This window comes from Cupressus sempervirens, chromosome 8 (assembly GCF_028749045.1).
Source record: "Cupressus sempervirens isolate cs-2001-9-10 chromosome 8, ASM2874904v1, whole genome shotgun sequence".
Taxonomy (NCBI): domain Eukaryota; kingdom Viridiplantae; phylum Streptophyta; class Pinopsida; order Cupressales; family Cupressaceae; genus Cupressus; species Cupressus sempervirens.
Genome location: NC_143125.1, coordinates 594,457,557 through 594,475,564, shown reverse-complemented (window position 1 = coordinate 594,475,564; position 18,008 = coordinate 594,457,557). Strand labels below are relative to the sequence as shown.

General features: G+C 32.3%; 1 pseudogene across 1 annotated transcript; it reads left to right on the top strand.

Annotated features, from left to right (window-relative positions):
- The first annotated feature begins 1,268 nt into the window (after positions 1-1,268).
- LOC149543840 (heavy metal-associated isoprenylated plant protein 29-like) lies at positions 1,269-2,301 on the top strand (annotated as a pseudogene). Its single transcript, XR_016355255.1, has 3 exons — positions 1,269-1,328; positions 1,463-1,547; positions 1,668-2,301. The product of XR_016355255.1 is annotated as a heavy metal-associated isoprenylated plant protein 29-like (transcript).
- Positions 2,302-18,008: the final 15,707 nt, after the last annotated feature.

The following is an 18,008-nucleotide window of genomic DNA, read 5'->3' as shown; positions in this document are numbered from 1 at the left end:
AATCTATAATAGGATTAATATTTTTATAAAGTAATGAATCTCCTACTTATCATATATAATCCTTTAATCTATTCTTTTAATTTACCTAATCTAATATTAATTCATTATTTTATATTTTAGGATATTTTTTCTCTATGTAATTAAAAATAATCAATGTTTTCTATTATTTAAACCATTTGACAATTTGAAATTCAGTCATGTGTGGACTTAAGTTTCATAGCGAACACATGCAACTCCTAGTATTATAAATTAATAGAATAATATTATATTTTAATATTATATTATATTTTATATTAATAATATGTAATATATTCAAAAGTAATTATATTATTTTTTATATTAATAATATGTAATTTTAAGAAGAAAAGTTTAGATTTTATTATCATTTGGTTTCCTCATTAACTATTGTGACATTGTCATGTTAAATTTTGATTGGTTTAATGATACTTATCTATTTCTACAAAATGATAGATTCTTTTAAAAATTATTTTAAATGTTATCTTTGATTTATTTTATTTTTTTGAAAATCACTCTTTAATTTTTCCCAAAGCATAAAATAATATAGATATTTAGTATTTATAGATTTTGTAATAATGACAAAATCACAAAGAACTATATGTTAGAACAAATAATATAGTTGAAATCTAAATACCTATTGTATACTTACAAGTTTGTCAATAATAATTTGTGACTTTTATTAATAAATTTTTAATATAAAATTATGAATATATAATATTAAAAATTCTTATCAAAGTATTACTTCTTTCCTAGACATTTACAACGAACCCTAGATCCTTTCATGATAGATATGCAAGACTTAGTATTGATAGGTTGCAAGGTAATTAAATGAGCTTGCAACAAGTTAAATGAAAAAATAACAAAACCATTTTACAATGTAATTGGTCTTCATTAAAATCGAACAAAAAACAAGAAGAGGAAGCTTTGCCTTTGAACAAGGATTCCTTAGAAAGACTATATATATATATGGTGGAAGAAGGTTCATGGTGGATTCATCTTCGCTCGAATATATATATTTTTAATAGGAAAATTCATGGTATGATATCTTTTCGTTTTCTTATAGCTCTAGTTTTGTTTTGTAACGGGTGTCGTAGCTTTGATATCACCGCCATGGAATTGTTAAACTTGCTATGCACGCCAATTTCCGCGTTTTCTTCATTCCTCTCACCTTCCTTGTCGCCTCCTATCATTTGCTTATAAGACGAAATCTCAATCAAACACTTCTTAAATTAACTCAAACTTTGATTTTCATTTGAATTCAATAGATTAAAACTTTTGAGAAGCAACAATCCCAAGGCTACACAATGAATGTAAGACCCACTCTATTCGTATTTCAATTAGGGTTTTGTTTACAAATTCCCAAGTCTTTCTTTAATTAGCGAGCAATAAATTCATGCGTTCTTATCTGATTCACTAATGAAACATGATAATGGCTTTATTGCAGGCATTGCAGATTGTCGAGATGCAAGTAAATATGGATTGCGGTGGCTGCGAACGAAAAATTCGCAAGGCTCTTTCTCAACTCCGAGGTACATCAATTTATATATCATTCTTAAATTCAACCTAGTTTTCAAGTAGTGCTCTAAATCATTAATTCTCCATTTTTCTAATTTCTTACTATTTTGTTGGCTTTGTTTGTTTTTTTAAAGGCGTAGATAATGTGGAGATCGACATGACAATGCAGAAAGTAACGGTGACGGGTTATGTGGATGTGGGAAGAAGGCAGAGGTGTGGCTGTATCCCTATGATTCAGAATATACTTCTTACACCGATCGTTATTATGAAACACAAACGTTTGATTCCAGCTATAATTACCGTAAGCAAGGCTACAATGGTAGCAGCCACGGCTATTATCAAAATGCTCCCTATTCTATGGTTGACGATAAATTGTGAGACATGTTCAGCACTGAAAATCCGCATGCCTGCACAATAATCCAATGCCGTTTACCTATTTTACAGACAAATATCTCAATTTGGTGAAAGATTTCTACTTGTACAGTGTTCTCGTTGTCTTAATCACGAAGAAACACTGGAAATGCCAAATCACGAATTAGCCAAGGAACCAACGGAGTGCAATTGTTTGAACGTGTTTCTTCTTGAAAGAATGTTACGGAATGCAATATTTGGTAACTTGTTAGTCCCCACCTTATATATGAGGTAGGGAACTATAGATTTCATTTCACCCCTCTATTTCTTCTCTTTTTCTGGCCGAAGCATGGGCTGTGACTAAAGTTTGTAATGTTATATTTTAAAAATGTAATTTTAAGATAGTATTTTCGATTTTCTGATTGGCTGGGGCTCATTTACCTGGGTTTTTAGTATTTTTGTAAATGTTGAGGACAGCTGTTATAACTATGATCTCATTTAATAAGCAGCAGAGACTAGACAAAGTGGTTCTACAAACTTCTTTCATGTTTTTTCAGCGGAAACTCATGGATGATTCTGCAGACTGGTTTTCTCTGTGGACAGCGGCATAAAAGCTCTGGGCAGTCCAATTAGCATTTCTCGTGCCTTTCTGTGTTTGGAAATTACTCCCATATTTTCATCTGTAGGAGTGCTAACTGTGAATACATGGGCCGATAGTCATGGCTTGCCGCGACCAAAGATGGAACGAGGGATCTGCCAAGTACTTGCTCTGTTCTGGCCGCTTCTTTCCTGCTATATTATTAATATGAGTGTTTATAGTTTCTAAGGGTGCACAGTCGTTGCAATCCCCATACGTCTCACTAGTGTTTTTAATTTTTTAATTTATTTCATTATCTTGATTAGTCCCAACCTATCTCATTCAGATGTGGAAGGGGCGAATTGAGCGAGAAAAATCTAATACACGGTACAGTAATTAACATGATGAGACTACATGATAATGCAAAATCCAATATAATATTTGTTCGTATTAAATCCCTGCAAGGGGGAGTTCAGATAGGCTCAACAAAACACCCACCTATATTTTAAATTTAAAAATCTAAAAAGTAGTCAATAGTGGCATGTTGTGATGGTTAAGTTGTTGCGTTGTTATCCTTGCCATCAAGGTTCGAATCTCATGGGGATGAGGTCCCCCGTTTGTGGCCTCACTGGTTCATAGCTCCAGGTCAAAGCGTTTGTGGTACCGGTGGGCGCCAGTTTACCAGGCGCATTAAAAAAAATAAAAAATAAAAATCTAAAAAGTATACTTGTAATTTGAAATTTTAGTTTTAAAAGGTATTTTAATTTGTCTTTTTATTGTGTTTTACTCTACATTTATTTATTTCAGGTAACTTATATTGATTAATTTATAAGATTTAACATTTGTTTAGACATTTTTAGTTGTTTTCAAATTTTTTTAAATGATGTGTTTAAGATTTTTTTTTTTAATTTTCTAGAATTTAAAGACTTTTTATTAAATGTTCAAATTTATATGCGAGAGAAAACCTTTAAAGCTATGAAATCTTCAAATACAATGAAAATTAAACAATTTCATATTCAGGGAAATTTTCAATTATTTTCTATTTGGTATATTTATATTTTTATAGTGCTATATATTTAGATATTTATAATTTTTTTAATTTAGATAATTATAAATATATTTTTTATATTTAAAAAAAAAAACTAACCATTAAATATGTTATTATAAATAGTTGTGCTTCTAACATTTGAAGTTTGATCTATTATAAGTATTTATGTAGATTTTAATGATCAAAGTTTTAAAAGCTTGTTGAAAATAAAAACAACATAGTCCTTAGCAAACATTCTTACTCTAGTATGTCTTCTTAGTCATTTAAATAATTTATTTTCCCCTACTTGCAATAGGCAGGAACTCATAAGAAAACAAAAGCTAAATAACATCTCTTAGGGTCCATTTGGTAGACTGGAAAAGGCATATGTAAATTGAGTCGCAAGATAGAATTCTACAAAATGTCTCTTTTGGGATTTGAGCTAGGGTCTCCACAATTCAACCAACTAAGCTAAACCTCTTGGACTCTTATATAAATCTTTCAAAAAATTGACATCTATTTATTATTTTTACCTTCTTTCTTTTTCATTTATACTTTCATCTCATTGTATCTCATACTTAATACTAATTGTAAGAATGAATGCAACTTCTTATGTTCAATCTTTATTATTAATCTTATCAATCTTAAAGTTATTGTAGAAACCATACTTCTCACTTGCATCAACCAATAATAAATATAAAATACTATTGTCAATTATTTGATCAACAAGTTTGGAAAATGAGGTTTAGTAACATGAACTAGCTTGAAGAGACACTTCTCCATAGGAAAGTAATTTGAACCTAGTAATGTAGTTGTTCCTTAGCATACTCCATTTAGCGTGGAAGAATATAACATATGTACTAAGGAACTTTTAAGTGCTTTTATATCATGGTTTACACCTAAATTTGGCTAGTTTTACATTATGTTGTAGCAATTTAGCTAGCTACATCTGATAAATGTTTTCTAATAAAAATTATAAAAATAAAAACTACTCCAAGATCAACCTTCATAGCTATATTCTTCAACTATGCAGGATCATGTAACATCTAGACAAATGTACACCTCATACAAGATATTTGTGCTAGATGGTAGAACACAAGATGAAGTACACTTTTGGATGTAATAACAAGGGGCCAACACTAACTAACATTCAAGTACCTAAGATGGAGAGTTCACATAATTGATTTCATCCCTACAATTGCATAAGCCACAATAAATTCAATTTATTGTCAATTAATGATCTTCATCTAGCCAAATCAAAATTTATTGATATGATTTCAAATGAACTCCTATAACAAATCAAAATCTAAAAGCTATTCATTGAAAAAATATAACATATAAGTAATAAAATAACATCAGATTCTTGGATGACAATTGGATTGGAAATCCCTTATGTCAACCCCAATATAATTTAGTGAGGGATTCTTGTATAAATCAGTTTGGTATATGGCTATACAGCTATGTCAAGAACAATAGAAAATGGAAAAAACTTGACCAGATCATCTAGAACTAGAATCTAATCCAAGAGCTTCAAAGAATTATGGAAGGAACTTAGATTCCGACCTTCCTTGCAAAGGATTCTATACTTTGGAATTAGAATGCCTCTAGGGATTTTGGTGTCAAATCTTCCTATGATATTATTATTGACCAAATGTAGGGCATGGATTGGAAACATGATTACAACCCAAATATCATCCCAGAGCTTAATTTAATTTGGTGGGCAGGACTACATGGAGGCATACTCATAGTTGACAATCTCAAAAGAAGGGATTTTCAATTCGTTAACTAATGTATTCTATGCTACATGGAGGAGAAATTCATAACTTATCATTTTTATTCATTGCAGTTATGATAGTGAGGTATAGAGGGGAATGTTATATAGATATAGAGTCCACTAGGTTTTTAGCAATGATCTTAAATAATTTATAGTTTGGTAGAGAGAACCCATCCAATAACCGCCTTATTAAGAAGCTATGGAAGGTGGTACCCCCATATGTGTGTTTGTGCCTATGGAAGGAAAGGAATAACCAAATTTTTAGAGATAAGTCCTCTCCCACCTCTGTTACTCCACAAACTACCATTAATCTCTTTAGAAAATGCATCCCCCTCTAGAGATGGAAGGTCCCTCATAATTCCCTTTCTCTAAATCATTGTACTATTGTGGAAAAGTATAGAATGCTTGATCTAGTCTCTAAATTTTACAATTACAAAGCTCTTCCCAGAAAGAAAATGAGATGGAAGTCATCCCCACATCTTTGTTTAAAATCAATTTTGATGGTTCAGTCTAGAATGGTCTTTCTATTGTAGGTGCAATTACTAGGTATGATAAAGGCAATTTAGTGATGGAATACTTTGGTAATTGTGGTGAAAATCCCAACAACTTTTTAAAAGATATGAGACTATTTTGGCAAATCGAATATGTCATCTCAATTGGAATTGAAAGATGAGCTATTGAGGGTGACTCACAGGTCATTATTGAGGTGGTTATGGGATAGAATAAAATTAATTGGAAGGCTTCCCCAATAATCAATGAAACACACACCTTCATATTCAAATTTAAGGAATTGGCCATTCATTATACTTACCGTAAAGGCAATTAGGTGGTTGATGCACTTGAGGCGATTGGTCACAAGATGGCTAACACATGTAATTGGGTTAACGTTGATGGCCTATCAGCTAATATTTAGGCCCTAGTTTTGAAAGAAATAAATTAAATTTTATCTTGGGCTAAGTATTAATTATTATTTTTGTGTCACATTTGGGGTAAATATTACTATGGGTGGCCTTTTAAAAGATGACACGAGGAAAAATAATTCCTATAATGTTAGAAAGACCATGATCGGCCTTAAAAATAATGACTAATTTTTAAATGATTTTCCCATAAAAAGGAACATTGCCTTAGGTAAGATTTGGTCGGATCATGTCAAATATGAGAGAATAAGAGTCTAAAATAATAATAGTACAATCATTGTTTCCAGAAAAATATGTGGTTGGCATTGAAGTGTGTGTACTTAGAGTCATAATGATTTTTGTTGGTTTGAAGCCATGGTTCATGAGTTTTACTTGGCAAAGTATAATTTATTTGTCTACCATTTGAGACGGTTTAGTCCTAAGCTTCTCTCTATAATTTATCTTTCTATTTCCAAATTGTTTTGCAAGGAAGGTCTAGTTACCTTGGGTTGTTTTAAGGATTTCATTAAGGATTTGGGAGAAAATGAAGTTATGGGTAGGAATCTTGAGTGCATTGCAATGGATACCATTGCACAATACAATGAAGCTTTGTGGACCTACCTAAAAGATGACAATCTCTATTCTTCTATGTAGTGTATCGAAGAATATCATGAGGTTGTGTCTATGGAGTTCATTAATTCTTGGACTAATTTGGAAAGGTGATTATGAATCGGATCCCATTTGAAATCAATGAAGAGGTCACAAAAAAGGTGGGTGGTCTTTGCTTAGAAAGTTATAAATGAAAAAAATAAGCTAGGGTCTTGGATGAAGCCAAGCTCAACTAGGTCTTTTTCCCTAATGAGAGTCTATGTTGTGACAATGGTAGTTTCGTGATAATGGCCCTTCTAAATCCCTAAAAAGAGGTATGTTATGCCATTATGCATTATATCACTCTAGAGGGTAGGTTTTAGATTTTTTTAAACTATTATCATTTCCCTATTCTAAACTATTTTTGAAATTTTGTACTCATTTCATTCCCTTACCTTATTCTACATTCTATTTAGGATAATATCCTTAAAGTTAGAAAAAAGATAAAGCTGTGTAAACCTTATAATGCCTTTATTAGGATTTTTTGTTTAAACTCTTCAACTTCCACAAAATCCTTTACGCTCCTCAGCCTATTAATGTCTAGGTTGTGTTACTAAACCCATCTATCTCCACCTTGACCCCTTAAGTCTTAGTCAAAGTTGTGTGTACTCTAGAAACTAAATGCCTTAGTACCTCCCCTCCACAAATTCTCTAAAAAATTAAAATGGAGGAGGAAATTCATATTGTTGACTCTAATGTGAAGGTAGAGGGTGGGAGAAGGAGGTCCCATAGGAATACAAATAATTAGATGCAAAAGGATCCCAATACAAAGCATGACCAACCTAATTGTTTGGATTCCACTTGTAATGGAAAGAGCAAACCACCTCAGAAAAGATAGAAAATGAAGGCCAATACAAAAAAAGAATTATTGAGGATGAGAATGAAGGCACTGCAAGTGATGACCAAGGGGGAAATTAGCCATATGGTTAGCCACTTAAGCCCTATGTTATCCCATTTTTTATATACTCTCAATATTGACACTCCTGATAAAACCAAGAGGGTGGAAAACAAGGGAGATACTATCACTTTCCCTTCCCATCATCATAGAATTGATAAGAAGGGTTGGGAGATTGACCCTCAACTGACCCATAGAGGAGAAACCCAGTCCAAAAGGTGTATCTTATCACCCTAGATAAGAGCTTTAAGAAGCTAGTGAGAGAAAGGAGATTGTGGAGTAGAGGTTTGATGATGTAACTAGGCTTATGATTTTGGTTATGCATTTGGTAGCTTCTACTCTTCACTTGTTGCATGCTGAGAAGGAAAGTCTATCTACTATAATAGGTCTAAGTGGATACCATTGGTTCCCTTTATAGGTTCTTGGTTGATGATTGACTGCAATTGCTACTAGACAAGTGAGAGGGGAAATAGGAAAGAAAAGAAAGCTAGCTATGTGTTGATATAAAGATTTTATTATGTTTTTTTTTCATCACTCGACCCATCTAGGCTTTATTTTTGGTGTTTTTCATAACTATTCCTAATTATTATTTTTGTATATATTATGATTATTATCTCAGTTAGTACTATTATATTTTGGGATATTCTAGTTTGGGGTTATTAAAATTAAGAATGGGGAAAGGTCAACTATTTACTATTCCTATCAAGGTAAACCCCCATTTTTGGCTAATTTTTAGTTTCAAAAACATAAGTTACAACTTATTTCTTCTGGAAAAAGAAAATCTCTAATTTCAATGATGGCCCTTTCCAATTTATGTTATGTGAGTGACGGGGTTGAGTTGGCCTCATCCATGGTGGATGGTTTTATTATGATGATTTTGAATTGGGATATCTTTTCAATAAGTACTTTATTTTTGCTTCATTATGGTAAGGGCATGTCCAAGACCCAAGGAAAGATATGGAGTGATTTTTTTTCAATCATAAAGGATGAGACTTTCCAATTTTTGAAGGCCTTTTATGCATAATTTATTGCACGAGTAGGGAAGTGATATGAAGTGGCAAGTGTAGAATATAATTTATTCCTTTTTTACCCATGATAAAACTAATTTTTACAATAGTATTAAGGCCTTTAATATCATCATGATTTGTTATCAATTGAGAAAAGGTGATCTTCTACGTTTTCTTCCCATTTCCTCTAGTTTTTTTGGTTGTTGAGATTTGGGCATATCAAAAATTTCAAAAGATTTGGTGGTTTTCCTTGGAGAGGATGTGGCCATGGAGAGTAAAAATGTTCATATCCATCCATGGAGAATTGAGGAATCCATTAGAATAGATAAAGACCCTTGGATGTATTTGTGTAAAGTGGGTTTGATTCCTTTTATGGAATTCATTGAGGGTCATGATGAAAAGGTCCCCAGTCAATTCATCAATTCTTGGAAGGACCAATGGGTGACTATTAATGGAGTCTTTTTAAAATTTAGTGAGAAATTTATTGCAAGTGTCACTGGTCTTTCCTTGGAAGGAAATAATTGGAGGAAATAGGTGAGGATCATGGATAAAGAAATTTTGAAGAATTTTTTTTTACCAACTAAGTTAGCCAAACACTTGTGTGGTGATTTTTAATGTGAAAAACTTTGATAGCCTTGGGACATTGCACAATATAATGAAGCTATGTGGACCTATGTAATGGGCACCCCTGAATGTCCCACAAAACTAAACCAAATTGCTGAAAGGAATTATGTCAAACAGTTTGCATTCAACTTCTTATCTCTCCATTTACTGTTTTAAACCCCTTATAATTTCGGAAATCAAACGTTTATTGTTTGTTGTGTTTCGTGCATGGAATTGGTATCATACAACATAAACAAGACAGCAACTACAATGATATGCAAAGTGGAAATGAACTGCTGCTAATAAAATGTTATTTTCAGAATTCATAAAATCAAATACATAACAGATTTATCAACTCACTAATTACTTCAACAATATTGTCATAATACTCCAGCCCATGTTTACGAACTTGCTGCTACAATACTTTGTCCTCCAATCAGTCCACTACCTTCATAATATCCTTCCCTCCAAGCGGCATAAGCGTCGGACAAGTAGTGAAGAAGATATGAGCAAAATATCAAATTTGCCTGTAGCCGAAAATGCAACTAAACTGCCTGATAATGAAGCTAATAAAAAAGAATTCCAAAGGCCAAACCCCAAGGGAATGACGTCTAGAATGTTATAAGAGAGGATAGACGTCCTCAAATGCCAAGAACAAAGCTGCAACTCACACACCAATTTCTTCTCATATTCAACCTGCCTAATGAAGCCACAGATGCTTCCTTTTATTCTATTCCCACGGGTCCGCTCAACTCATATGGGCAATGTGGGATAAAAGATGTGTAATATAAAACATATATTAAAATACCCCTTATGTCTCCCTTGGGTACACATCACCATAAAATAAATATTAAAGTAACACTTTAATATTTTACAATTAAATTAGACGTTACTTTAATAAAACTTCAGGCATTAAAATGTATTAGCAATCGAACTCTGAATAATGCGAGTGATAGCTCATCAGAAAGCTCTCACCGAGGAGTATCGAATCCAATCACCAAAATTGACCTGCACTGTGTCCTGCCGACTTACTAAAAATAGTAAGTATGCCTGAAACTGAGTAAATCAACTTCGTTTTGGCCCAAACTGGAAATGACTAGGCCAAAAAACTCCAAGATCCCATTAAACCCTTCATTAGCCCTCGGGACCATGTAGAACAAGGCTAACGCACACACACTTGGTCAACTGCTAAAATGGGGACATTACAACCTACTTGAAAGAGGATGGCTACTTTCTTATATGTAATGTATTGAAGGATATAACAAGGTTGTGTCTATGAAGTGCATCATTTCTTGGAATAATAATAGGGTGATTGTGAATGGGATCCCATTTCAAATTAATGAAGAGGTCGCTGTGAAGGTGGGTGGTCTTTCCTTAGAAGGTCAAAAATAGAGAAAAAAACTAGGGTCTCAGATGAAGCCAACCTCAAGCAATTCTTTTTCCCTGATGAGAGTTTGTGTCATAACTTTGGTGGTTTCGTGAGAATGACCCTTCAAAATCCCAAAAAAGAGGTATGTTATGCCATTATGCATTATATCACTCTAGAGGGTAGGTTTCAATTTTTTTGCTATTACCATTTCCCTATTCTAAACCATTTTTTAAATTTTGACCTCATTTCATTTGCTTACCAAATTCTACATTATATGGAGGATAATATCCTTAATGTTAGGAAAAAGATGAAGCTAGGTAAAGCTTGTAATGTCCTTCATTAGGCTTTTATGCTTAAACTCTTCAACTTCCACAAAGCCCTTTGTCCTCCTTAACCTATTAATGTTCAAGTTGCATTACTAAACTCAACTATCTCCACCTAGACCCTTGAAGTCTTGATCAAGGTTGTGTCTACTATAGAACCTAAATGCCTTACTACCTCCCTACCACAAAGTCTCAAAAAAATTAAAATTAAGGAGGAAATTTATATTGTTGACTCTAATGTGGAGACAGAGGGTGGGAGAAGGAGGTCCCTTAGGAATAAGAAGAAGTAGATACAAAAGGATCTCAATGAAAAGCATGACCAACCTGTTTGTTTGGATTCCACTTGCAATAGAAAGAGAAAACCACCGAGCATAAAAGGTAGAAAACAAAGGCCAATACAAAAAAACTATTGAGGATGAGGATGAAGACACTACTAGTGATGACCAAGGGGAAATTAGCCCTATGGTTAGCCACTTAAGTCCTATGTTATCCCATGTTTTATATACTCTCAAGAATGAAACTCCTGATAAAACCAAGAGGTTTGAAGACAGGGGAGATACTATCACTTTCCCTTCCTATCATCTTGGAATTGGTAATAGGGGTTGGGATATTGACCAAAAACTAACCCATGGTGGAGAAACCAAGTCTAAAAAGGTAGATCTTATCACCCTAGATAAGAGCTATAAGAAGATGGATGAGAGAAAGGAGATTGTGGAGCAAAGGTTTGATGATGTGACAAAGTTTGCAGTTTGGGTTATGTGTTTGGTGGCTTATACTCTTCACTTGTTGCATGTTGAAAAGGAAGATCTCACTACTATAGTGGGGGTGGATACCATTGGTTCCTTCTATAGGTTCTTGGCTAATTATTGAGTGCAGCTATTGCTAGACAAGCCAGAGGGGAAAGAGAACTAGCTCTCTGTTGATATTAAGATTTTGTTATATTTTATTTTTCATCACTTAACCCATCTAGGTTTTATTTTTGGTGTTTTTCAAAACTATTCCTAATTATTCTTTGTGTATATATCATGATTATTATCTTGGTTAGCACTATTATATTTTCAAATATTGTAGTTTGGGGGTTATTGAAATTAAGAAGGGGGGTAGGTTGACTATTTACTATACCTATCAAGGTAAACCCTCAGTTTTGGCAGATTTTTAATTTCAAATGTAAACATTAGTAATAGCTTATTTCTTTTACAAAAAGAAAAAGACTAATTTTCATGATGGCCCTTTGAAATTTATAGTATGTGGGTGACGGGGTTGAGTATGCCTCGTCCATGGTGGATGGTTTTGAATTCTGGGTTACATTGTATTATGATGATTTTTAATTGGGTTATCTTTTCAATAAGTACTTTATTTCTTCTTTGTTTTGGTAAGGGCATGTCCAAAACCCAAGGTATGATATGAAGTGATTTTCTTCAATCACAAAGGATGAGACTTTCTAATTTTTGAAGGCCTTTTATGCATAATTTATTACATGACTAGGGAACAGATATGAAGTACCAAGTGTGGAATATAATTTTTTCTTTTGTTACCCATGATAAAACCAAGTGTCACCATGTTACTAAGGTCCTTAATATCATCATATTTTTTAGCAATGATAAAAGCTGATCTTCTAGCTTTTCTTCCCATTTCCTTTGGGTTTTTTGGTTGTTGAGCTTTGGACATGTTAGAAATTTTAGAAGATTTGGTGGTTGGTCTTGGAGATGATGTGACCATGGAGAGTAACAATTTTCATATCCATCCATGGAGAATTGAGGAATCTATTAGAAAGGATAAAGATTCTTGGATCTATTTTTGTAAAGTAGGTTTGATTCCTTTTGTGGAATGCATTGAGGGTCGTGATGAAAAGGTCCCCAGCCAATTCATTGATTCTTGGAAGGACTGATGGGTGATTGTTAATGGAGTTTTCTTTAAAGTTAGTGAGAAATTCATTGTAAGTACCATTGGTCTTTCCTTGGATGAAAATAATTGGAGGAAATAGGTGAGGGTCATGGATAAAGAAAGTTTGAGGAAATTTGTATGACTAAGTGAGGTACCTAAACATTTTTGTGGTGATTTTTCATGTGAAAAACAATGATAGCCTTGGAATATGGTATGCTATTATATTATGAGGCACATTACTCTTGAAGATAAGTTTAAGGTTGTATACTATTATCACTTTTCCATCCTCAATGAGTTTAGGAATATGGAAATTTTATATTTTCCTTGTTGTTACACTCTATGGAAGATTGTGTCTAGAATGTATGTATGGAAAGAGATGAGGGAAAGAGTTATATCATTTACCACTAAGATATGATGTTTCACCTCTTTAAATTTCATAACAACCTTAACCCTCAGGTGCAAATCCTAGCCCCATCCCCTCTTAAAAATTATGATACTCCTCAAACTTCTTCCATTTCTAGTTATTCACTTGATGGTAAACATCCCTCTTGCACTCTTAAGAAGATCAATTTGGAAATGATTGAGGTCCTTGTTGTGGAAACTAATGGAGTTAAGGGTAAGAACAAAATCCCTTTGATGATCAACAAATTGAGAGAAAAGAATCCCTCTACCCCTCCATGCCTAGAGAGATTGGTTAACTCAAACTCTATTGAGAATACTAAGAAGAAATGCCATCCTATAGAGGAAAAGTTATTAGGACAAATTATGGGGAACTAGAGGATGAGGAGATGACCAATGTAAGAAAAGTTTAGGATATCTCTGCTAGTAGTCAAGATAGCCATATGCCATCCTGTATGTTAGATACTTCTAAAATTGAAGCCAATACCCATGAACCTAAGGTGGGGAATGAAATTAGTGATCAGGGGATGGTCACCTCCCCAATTGGAACCTAAACATGGAGACTTAGAATCTGAGGACTAATAAAAATGTTGAGACTCAACTTAAGGAACCCATGAAATATGATAAATAAAAGAGGGCAATCCCATGCCTTAAGAAACAACTGATAAAAATCCACCTATGAAGGATGATTTATCCAAGTTGGAGGAAACCATTATTGCCTTAATCAAGAAGAATGAGGATCTGGAGCACAAGTTTGATAGGGTCACAAATTTTTCTGTTTGTTTCATACATTGCACATCCACTACCCTCTATCTTCTCTAGGATGAGAAGGAGGAGATCAATGGTGCTAAATACGTATATACTACTTTCTCTCTCTATGACTTCTTGATTGATGACTAGCTGTGGCTCTTGTTGGAGAACTCGGTTAAACATGAGAAGGAGAGTTAGCTCCTTGTTCCTTGTCTTCTTTTTTTTGTGCTTCTATGTTCATAGTATACTATTTGGCCCATGAGGATCTTTTGGTTAAAATTTATTGGACTTTTTTTATGGCTAGAAACTTAAATTGGGATAGGTTTACATGTAATTATGATAATATCTTAATTTACTATAGTTTTTTTAGATATAGAAATATGTTAGTTTGCATGTTTTTAATATTAAGGAAGGGGGTTGGTTAATCTATTTATAATGACTTACAACTGAGTTTTTTTGTCTTTGGGTCAGCCCCCATTTTGGCTTCTTTTTAATATAAAAAACATAAGTAACAACTATAATTTTATCAACCAACTACTTAATTTTGACCAATATTTAAATTATCACAATTTGTATGAACAAACATTGGCGTTGACATTATCATCTAGAAATTAATAATAATAAACATATATCAAAAGATAAAATAACTAATGTAAATTCACATTACACTAAGATAAGGGTATCTGTAGGATCATTGCGGGCCAAACTATGGCCTTAAGTGGCCATAAAAAATTAGCACATTCATTTTAGTCAACTTGATTTTAAATCTTGAACTAGTTATGAACCTTATTTCAAAAACTTGTAAGAATACAATGTGTAGTAAATTTAATTTTGTTTCTAAAATACTAGCCATTTTTCGATTAAGAAAACAATTTAATTGGTCAAATTTTGGAATTTCAATGAAAAGGTATAAAAACTTCAGGAAAAATAAGAAGTAGGTGTATTTCTAACCACCTTAATTAGAATCAAATGATAATATTTTTTAAATATTCTACATATAAGAAGTAGACTCATACTCGGATGTGATGCACATTTTTTTATAATTTTATTCAAAGTATATAATTAACTTTAAATATTTTTTCTACATTATTGTCTGAAATAAAAAGACTATCATGTGTGACCAGATTAACTTTTTCAAAACTATACAAAATTAATTTATTTTTTTTGTTTTCCTCATAGTAGGAAAATCATAGAATATGACACATATTTGGATTTTTGAAAAGGGTATTACCATTTTAAAATTATAACTTTTTTTCGATAAGTATGTAAATCAACACTTTATAGGTAACTCCCTTGGAAAATATGTAATAATTACTTATTGAGCTCATGATTTGACAGTAATTATATCGATGGAAAGATGATAATTTCCTTAAGAAATCCTTTTGATTTCATCAAAGTTAGATGAAAAGTGATTTTTTCATATCGCCACTTTTTGGCCTCTCATGATCTTGCACATACCCATAAACCAATACTTTTCATAGAAAACATATAACCTAAATGGTTGCTAAGTAGTGAAGATCCTATAATTTTAAGAAATCACATTATATTAAACCCTTTGGCATAACTTTCACTTTCTAGACTTTAGACAATGCTAACATGATAAATTCTTTTTTTTTAAATGGATTTTCTTTTAAACTAAACAAAAGAAAGACTTTCTTCATATTTTAGCTTTCCAATTATTTCTCTATGTTTGCTTCATTAAATTATCTTTAGAAAAAAATGTTTTTATCTAGAACAAATTACAAGTTATTGAGGAATTTTGGTTTATTCTTTTGATTGTTTTCTTTATTTTATAAAAAAAAAGTCTATTGTTAAAAAAGTGTTATGATTAGATGCACATACATTTTTTTGAGATATTTGTTTCTTTAATGTATTATAAGTACAATATCTAATACTTTTCCAATATATTGATTTAACAAGTGAAACTCTGGATGTGAATCTAAATCTAATGAGAATTTTATTAAATACTAATTGAATTCATGTATAAATTAAATATGATGTACCTTAGAATTATCACTTTCATAATACTTAATTCGTTTCTCAAAAGCTTATGCAATATCAAAGAATTCAAAATTTTGAGAATGATGCGCATAAAATTCAAGGTTTTAACTATCAAAAATTTTAGTTTACTGATATTTATATTTTTTAAAGTTGATCAATTTATTAAAAATATATTTAAATATTTTTAATAATTTTAATTTAATGTTACTAAAAATTATTTTATAATATCTTTTGAAAACATAAGTTAATATATATATTTATCATGTGTACAGTTTGTAGTAGGAAAATTGGGGAAAAAAAGCTAATAGAAAGTTTTTTAAACAACAACATATTAGAACAAATAATTAAGTTGAAGCCAAAGTTTATATTCTAGGTTCACAAATTTTCCATTTTATAAGATTTAAAAAACTTAAATTGAAGAAGGTAAACTATACATTTCCTTGGAGAGACATTACCAAAAAATAATTACGGAAGGTGACATCCTCAACAACATTAACCTTTTTAGTGGGAGGGGTGAAGTAGGTTGGTAGGGAATCCTTATCATTAGGAGAACCTTGGTCCTCCCTGGTATAGTGGAAGATGTAAGATGTCATCACACCTTGCAAAAGGAAATAAAGCTAGACATGGGCTCATAACAGAGGGGAATTACATAAATATTTAAATAGTTTGGGACAATCTGTAGTCAATCCTTGAGGAGGCTCATGCACTAATCTCCTAAAATGATGCCAAAATTTGAAATGATGCCATGGTTATCAAAACTTTTAATGATATTAATTAACAAGTACTTTTTTGAGAGTCAAGATGTCATTCCCTTTCCCTTATTTTTCTAGAGGTTTCTTATTGAACATATTATAGGTGGCTTCAAGCTTGCTTGAGAAGTTATATTTTTCTCTTCTTTTCTATTATCGATGTTAGTCTATAGCCTTTCCTTTTGTACTGGGTTTTAATGTTTGGGGTTTAGCCTTCTACTAGTTTGGGTGGAGAATTGAACAAGATAGAGCTTGACAAATTTGAGGAATTTATGGGTAATACTAGGGATTGCAAGATAATATTTGACAAGAATATGGTGAAGTGTATTAATAGTGTGAAGAGTTTAAACCTGAAGTTATATCATAAATTTTTGGAGTCATGGGCGACTTGTAAAGTTTGAATTAGTGGAGTTTCTTTTTTGGTCATAGTGGAATTCATTGTAGCTTTCATGGAGATGAGCATTGAAGGGACAAAAATTCCTCATAAGTCAAAAGTCTCTTTCAAAGAGAAATTATAGTGATTCTTGGAACCTAGTGAAAGAATTCTTGGAACCAAGCTTCAAAGAAGGCTCCACTAAGAGTGACTTATAGGTGATTAGAAGATGATATCTGAGATTCTAATTCAATTTGTGACCCTTGAGGGAAGGTATATGTGTTTCCACACCCACATATTTCCTGCATTAAATCACTCCAAAAGAAACATTAAATTGCATTTTCCTTTTTAGTTTTTTCCATCTCTACAATTCTCTATCGATAAGGCTAAAGTTAAACATGGGAGAAAGTTTCAATGGGTTTAATCTTTAGAGTCTAAAAGTTCCATCAAAATATGACATCCTGGGCTAGGACATCCCCTACCCTTTTTATTGAGCTTTACATTCTATTGTTCACCCTTGTTTCATCATATTGTAAACCTCAGCTAAATCCTTTGAATATTTTTACAATTTTTAGTATGTGTGTCAACACCTCTTGTAAGGATAAATTGAAAAATTCTCACCAACAAGTAGAGGTGGTAGATATTTTTGATGAATCAACTTTAGCCTAATTTTGGTCTACAAAGTCTTCCTAACCCTTGATAATTCTACCCCAAACTTGGTTCCCAATAATTCCTCAACCTCTCCTAAAACCCAACTCATCTAATGTGTAGATCACCATATCCCTTGTTCTTCTTCTCCAACCCCTCTCCCTAAGTCTTTGAAAAAGGTAGACTTGGAGGTCAGTTTTT